Source organism: Cervus elaphus, chromosome 13 (assembly GCF_910594005.1).
Source record: "Cervus elaphus chromosome 13, mCerEla1.1, whole genome shotgun sequence".
Classification (NCBI taxonomy): domain Eukaryota; kingdom Metazoa; phylum Chordata; class Mammalia; order Artiodactyla; family Cervidae; genus Cervus; species Cervus elaphus.
The window spans coordinates 36,200,395-36,207,011 of NC_057827.1; the positions used below are offsets into that span (position 1 = coordinate 36,200,395).

The 6,617-nt window shown below is 58.7% G+C and overlaps 1 protein-coding gene across 1 annotated transcript in view; it reads right to left on the reverse strand.

Moving 5' to 3' along the window:
• LINGO1 (leucine rich repeat and Ig domain containing 1) overlaps positions 1-6,210 on the reverse strand; it is a 212,161-nt gene extending 205,951 nt beyond the window's left edge. The window contains exon 1 of the transcript XR_006344449.1: positions 5,899-6,210. The gene's annotated coding sequence lies outside the window, so the exon portion shown is untranslated. The remainder of the gene's footprint in view (positions 1-5,898) is intronic.
• Positions 6,211-6,617: the final 407 nt, after the last annotated feature.

Below are 6,617 nucleotides of genomic sequence, written 5' to 3' on the forward strand. Positions count from 1 at the left end.
AGACAGACCCACTTCTCCCCAGCCTCCACTTCCCCGAAGTTTGGGACCCATATCAAGGCAGCAAGAGTCCTGGACCAGGAGTCCAAAGACAAGGTCAAGGCCAACTCGCTATGAACCAGACTGGAGAATCACTTGCAGGTTTCCTCATCTGTGAAATGGGACGGTACTCTCTGCCTACTTTACAGCATGCCATGGAGACTAAATGAGGGGTGAAACATAAAAACTTACTTATAAAATTATAAACTGGGCTTCCTAGGTGGCATTAGTGGTAAAGAACCTGCTTGCTAATGTAGGATATGCAAGAGACATGGGTTTGACCCCTGGGTCAAGAAGAGCCTCTGAAATGGCAACCCACTCCAGTATTCTCGCCTGGAAAATTCCACGGGCAGAGGAGCCTGGCGAGCCACAGTCCATGGGGTCACGAAGAGTCAGACACTACTGAGCATGCATGCACCACATAAAATTATAAAGCAAATTTTTTCCTGAAAAATAAGGCTCCTCTTTACTTCAGCCTAGAGACTGAAACTCCAACAGAACTCACTTCCCTCTCCCAGCAGAGGGCAAAACGTGACTGACACTTACTGAGATTCTTCAGTGTTTCAAGCTAGTGCATGCTTTATATGTATTATTTCAAAGTATGCTAATGACACCCTGAGAAGGAAGGTTATCATTCTCACATAAGAGATTAGGAAACTGAGGCCAGAAAAGTGATTTACCTGAGCCCGTCCAGCTCAGAAGCGGCTGAGACAGAATTCAGACTCAGTTCCAGATGGTTCCCATGCCCAAGGCAAGCCCTTTTAATCACACCAGACTGATCTGAGGGGCCCATTTCCATACTCCAAAATCTCAAAGCTACAGAATCAGTGATCAGGGTAAGGCTGCATGTCACACCTGAGCTGCGGGTCACACATATACACTCCACTCAGACATGAGACCCCCAACATCAGAGGCGCTGTGCCACCCCACGGCCTGTGGACCAGCAAGGCCAGAGGAGTGGCATGGGGAATGGGGGTGGGGTGTCTGGCACAGCTGGTCCTGGGTTAATTGGATCAGTCCTGGGCATGGAGCCGCCTGTCCGGCTGCCCTGGCAGATGGGTGCTGAGACTGGGCCACCTGCCAAGGCTCAGCGTCCATGTCCAAACCAACCTGGACACTGAGGTTCCACTTTGGCCTCCTCCCGCCCTGACCCTGGGGGTGGGCAGCGCCCTCATAGATCCAGAAGGCCAGAGTGGCAGCCACTATCCCCCCCGGGTGGCGGGCTCCTCCCCTGATGTGGCCATATGGCCACATACTCTCCCTGATAGCTGGACGGTTGAAGCAAGTGTCTGAGGAGGCCCTCTGCAAAGGCCCCGAAGCCCCAGGCACCCCACCCATCCCTGCCCTGCAGGCCACAGGCACAGCCAGGAAAACCCCTGGCTGGAGCCCCTGCCCCCAACCTGCTTTATGACCTGGTGCGAGTCACTGCCCCTCAGTGGGCCTCCAACTCTTCCTCTGTCAAACAGCAATGCTGACCAGCCCTCCACCGCTTCCCCTTGCATTCCACTTCCCAGGTCACTGACTTCCACCCAAACTCACTCCAGGTCTTCAGGGAGACAAACTTATCCATTTTACAAACATAAAAACCGAGGCCCAAGAAACTTCAGGGGAAGGGCCAGTAAGAAAGACCCATTTCTTGACACCAGGATGCCTGCCGACTCTGTAGGCCCGGGAGGTGGGAATGGTGACACCAGAGGCCCTGCCTCACCCTGATGGCCTGCATCACCCCACCCGACTCCCCACCCAGCCCAAATTTCTTCCTCCTCCATCAGAAGGGAAACCATGCAGAGTCCCTTGGCCATCCCAGTGAAGGCTGGCAAGGCGCCTGGCCCCCCTCTTGCCAACCCCCACCAGCCTGCACCCCTAAAGCAGCTCTAGGACGGCTGCCCTGACTCTGGCTCTCCCGGCCAACCACTCCCACGACCACCAGAGGGAGCGGTTTAAATTGCAAATCTGATCGCGTCCCTCCAGAACTTCACCCCTACAACCTCTGAATACGAAATCAGCCCACACTCCTCAGCTGGGCACTCAAGATCCTCCTCCGCCTTGTGCCAACCTGCTCTATGCCTGCTGTGCCCCTGTAGGAACCACTCCACTGCAAACACGTTCCCCTCGTGCCTGGAGCCTCCCACCTCCAAGCCTTTGCTAACACTATGCCATCTGCCTGGAAAGCCCTCACTCGGTCGCATCCTCCATTCATTCACTTATCCAGCACATTTCCTGAGCATCCACTAAGTGTCAGAAATATTCGAACAGGTCAGCCCTTCTGGGTCCATCTGAAACAACCCATTGCCAGCCTCCCTCCCCCGTACCTCTCGGGGCCTGCCTTATACCCAGGGCTGTGGGTCCATGTCTGTGACTCCTTTCAGAGCTCATCCAGGGATGGGCCTAGGTGTGTCATAAGTACCCTCAGTATGAGCTCCCAGGCCTCAAAGCAAGAGAGGCCCCCAATATGAAGTGACCCCCAAGTGGACAGTTCCAGGCAGTGAAGAGCAAGGCCAAGCGAGACACGGTTTCTGAGAGCAGATATTGAGGCCCTGGAAGCCCACTAAAGAAATTCTGATTGACCAGGGTGGCCCCTAGTTCCCCCCAAAGGAGGCCTGAGTGGTCAGGGGTAACTTTACCCCCTCAAATTACCCCAAGGCCCAGGCCAATCAACAACTTCTCACTGCGTGCTTAGTCGTTCAATGTGTCTGACTCTTTATGGATTGCAGCCCACCAGGCTCCTCTGTCCACGGGGATTCTCCAGGCAAAAATGCTGGAGTGAGTTGCCATGCCCTCCTCCAGGGGATCTTCCCAACCCAGGGATCAAACCCAGGTCTACTCATTGCAGGTGTATTCTTTACCATCTGAACCACCAGGGAAACCCAAGAATACTGGAGTGGGTAGCCTATCCCTTCTCCAAGGGATCCTCCCGACCCAGGAATCGAATCAGGGTCACATTGCAGGCGGATTCTTTATCAGCTGAGCTACCAGGGAAGCCCACTTATCACTGAGTTTGTTATAATTTAAAACACAAACACAGCAGGGTCAGGGCTTGGCTGGACAAGGAAATTAAGGGGGCCACGCTGAGCAGGACTCGTTCCCAGTCAGGAGGTTTAGGGCAGGGAGTGGTCATCCTCCTAAAGGAAGCAGCCAGTGGGGGCTGGGAGCACCTGGCAGGGACTTTCACCCTGACCCCCAGATCAGGGGCCAAAGAGGTACCATGTTCTCTCTCTCTCTCTCTCTCCTTGGCTTGAGGCCCCATACAGAGGGCTCACCCTGCTGGAGTCAGTTGGGGACAGGGGATGGGGGTAGGGGTCAAAGAACCAGGGCAGGGTTCAAGCAGGTCTTGATGGCAGGGGTGGGGCCAAGCAGACAGCTGGCTATGTTTCAGCCAGTTTGGTACCAACCAGAGCATCAGTCAGGCCAACACAAAGGAGCAAATGTCCAGAGCTCAGGGAGCCACAGGGGGACAAAGGGGTAAAGAGATGGGGGGCAAGGAGGTCAGGGGGCAGGGCAAGGACAGCTAAGGAAGACCGAGTCAGCTCAAGCTGGCAGAAAGGAAGGGGCAGAGGCCAAGAGAGGCTGCCCCAGAGTGAAGCCAGCAAAGCAGCTGAGGGAGCCTTCACAGAACCCAGTAGACCACCCCCACCACCCTGCCACTCCCACCCCCAGATGAGCTTTGGTCACTTCTGGACAACAGCTCTCCCCACCTGAGGTCTTCAAGGGCCTGAGTGGCCCTGGGGATAAGTCCAGGGTATCATCAGGACTCGGCTGGGGAGAATGGGCACAGACACCTGCCTGGAGCTGAGAGCTCCTCTAGCTACCTGTGTCTCAGGTGGGCCACTTGGGAAGGAAGTGGTCCCCATAACCATCAGGCCCTATCCCCACCCCCAATGCACATTTAGACCTCTGTCTGAGGAGTCCATTCACCTGAGGGTGAGCTCTTTGGCCCATAAAGGGACTCCATGGGAGAGACCTCAGAATAGTAGGAAGGGTTCCAGGATCCAAGCAGGAGGACAATGACAGGACCTAGAGTGTCAGGCTGGCACTCTGATCCCCAGAATGACACTGACATTCCAGTGCCAAGGATTATAGGCTTGCAAACCATCAAGCAGAGACCAGGCGGACTCTGGGGTCTGCCCAGATGAGGCTGGCATCAAACCAGGAGAATCAGGCTGACAGCAGCTGTGCCTACCTCCTTGTCCATCTGAAGAGTGTGTTGGTCACAGCAGCAGGAGAGCTGCCCTGGGGAGACTCTCCAGCAGCAGATCCCCAGAACCCTGCTGCCAGGTCAATAAAGAGGGCTTGAGGGCCCTCCCTGAGCCCTTCCACCTCAGCAAAGATCAGGGTTAAAGGATACCTTCACGGTGCAAGGGACTGACTGCCATTCCCCTGGCTCCATCTCTGCTTCAACATCCTCCTCTGAAACGGAGAGGAAATGTGCCCATGGCCCCTCCATTCTCACAAGGCAGCAGAGAGATCACAGAGGGGCAGTGAAAGTGGAAGTAGGTCTAAGCCTGAAAACCAGTAGATATTACCATACCCCTTAGACTCAGGGAGATACAGACTGGACCAACATCACCACCCTCCACCCAGCATTGAGGCTGAGAACAAGACTTCTACCCCACGGGCTCACTCACTGAGTGCCAAGGAGCAAGGCACATGGACAAGGGGGGCTGAGAAACTCAGCTGCTCCCAGAATCCCAAGCTGAAAGGAAAGATGGGGAGTAATCAGAGAAGGCTTCCTAGAGGAGGAAGAATCTGCTTGGAAGCAGGGAGAATTCAGTAAAGTGGAGGGGCCTGCAGGGAGCCTGAACTCTTTCCCTGTCTTGGGCCTCTCCCTCCTGGGACACCGGCCTCCCGCACCTCTCAGGGCACCATCCTGGACTACCAGGCCATCCTATCTTCTACTGAAGAGGCAGGGCTGGCACTGGGGGCAAAGCGGGTGGGGGGTAGATGGTAAGCCTCCTGAAGCTGTTAGCAGAGGACAGGAATGCCAGAGGAGACTCAATAAGATGGAGGTGAGGATGGGAGCACAGCACAATCACAACCTCATCACAGAGTGAGGCAGCAGGAGCATGATTCCAAGAAAATCAGGGACTGGGTGGCACCAGGCTAGGGGCCTATCCCTAGGCTCTTGGGAGCTCTTTGGGGGCCAGGGCTGATGGGATGCACTTTCCTGGCAGTTCCCTCCTTCCAGCCGCCTGTCCCACGGAGCAGAAGGAACAGGGACACACACACACACAGAGGCACGTCTCCCAACTCGCAAACCTCAAACCCGAGTCCTCAGCCTGGCTGCAAAGATGACCTAGCGGCCCTGAGGCCGGGAAGCTGTTGCCCCGCGGTCCCATCTGACCCTGGCAGGGTCACAGGAATCCAGCGCCCCGAACGCCTCCAGAGCAGCGCCTCGGGGCTGAACCGGTGTCCCTGAGAGTCGGCGGCTGCACTGATAAAGTGGCTGTTCCCCCTTGACCAGCCCGGCGGCACGGCACGCGGCCCATTCCTCCCTCGCGTTCTCTCCGAGAAAGGCCGGAGTTCCACCATTAAAGCGCCTCCATCCTCTGCGCCCACACGCAAAGTTGCTCCAAGTCGCCGGGGTTCTGATGGCAGGTGATGGTTAGGCGGGGCCGCGCAGCGGGCGAGAGCGCGGTCACGAACCCGGGCGCTGAGCGCGCCCCCCTTCAGCTCCACGCGTGCACCCCCCTCACAACGGGCGCGCACCCAACACCCCACCCCCCCACCCGCTGCCCCTGAGGCTCCCGCCCAATCAGAGGCCGCGCACGCGGCGCTGCCGGCGGGCAGACACCCCAGCTCCCCGGCCTGCGCCCCAGCGGCCCCGGCCCCGCCGCAGCATCCCTCCTGCCCAGCCACACTCACCGTCCCGGGCGCGCAGTCGGCGCGCAGCTCCGCTCCGGGGCCGCATTCCCCCGCTGGGCTCCTCTCTGGTTCCCGCTCCGGCTCGGGTTCCCGCTACGCAGGGCTCAGCTCTGAGATGGTGGCCGCGGCAACGAGCGAGGCAGGGAGGGCGTGTGCGCGAGTGTGTGTATGTGTGTGTGTGTATGTGTGTGTGTGTGTGCGCGCGCGCGGTGCGTGTGCGTGTGCACGGGAGGGCCCTGCGCTCCCCTGCGCGCCCCGCTCCTGCCTCCAGTTCTCCACACTGCGATGCCAGCAGAATCCCTAACGCGCGCTCCCAGCTGCCTGGGCGCTCACACTCGTGCACACACGCGCACACCTGGGCGCGCACACACCTCCGCCGCCGCACAACCGGCTCCGCACTCCCGACTCTTGCCCTCCTGGGGCGCTCACAAAGGCCCCGGCCCGCCGGGAGCCCCCGGAGCGCGGCCCACGGAGCCTACGGAGTGGCCCTGCAGTCCTACCAGGCTGGCCCCGCCTTAGGTCCTCCGGTATTCCCGGAGGGGCTCCCTCAGGCGTCCCTGCTCCTTCACCCTGCCGGCCTGGCCGCGGCCGTGCTGTCCGCCTGATCCCCGGCCCCGGCGCCCGACTCCGGCTTCTGGCGCTCCCACCCAGAGGCGCGGGCTCCCTGCTCCTCGCCTGCGCCGCCGCCCGCAGCCGCGTGCTCTCCCGCTCCTTCCTTT